Below are 569 nucleotides of genomic sequence, written 5' to 3' on the forward strand. Positions count from 1 at the left end.
GGCTCGGGCCCAGCGCGGGCGCGGGCGGGCCGGCTGTGGGCCTCGCGGGCCGCGGCGGCGGAGGGCAGTGCAGGGACAGGTGGCGCGCAAGGATTGGTTGCGTGCGGCGGGGGCGGACGCGTCCGGCTCGGACAGACGTGTCCGGCGGCACGGAGGTGGTGGTGGCTAGGGTTTTGCGAGAAAATGGAGAGGAAGGGGCTTTTATATAGGTAGAGGGAGTTTGGAGTGTCCAAATGAGGTGTAGATTTTGCCCAGATGATCGTGATCCGACAACGGAGGACATGGAGATGGTTTAGGTGGGTTGTTGGGCTGTTTTGGAGGGATGTTGCGCTGCAACACCAAAGAGGCTTTCACGGTTACCCGGTTAACCGTTGGAGCATCAAACAGACTCCAAATGGAATGAAATTTGACAGGTGGTCTACCGGTTGTGTACCAAGGCCACTTGGCAAATCTCGGTCCATTCCGAGAACGTTTAACACCCGCTCACGAAAAGAGACAAAAGGGGTACGCTGGTGCATGTGGGAGTGTCGGATTGTAAAATGGACAACGGGGAAAATGCTCAGACGCAT

Source organism: Triticum aestivum, chromosome 4A, assembly GCF_018294505.1.
Source record: "Triticum aestivum cultivar Chinese Spring chromosome 4A, IWGSC CS RefSeq v2.1, whole genome shotgun sequence".
Lineage (NCBI taxonomy): Eukaryota > Viridiplantae > Streptophyta > Magnoliopsida > Poales > Poaceae > Triticum > Triticum aestivum.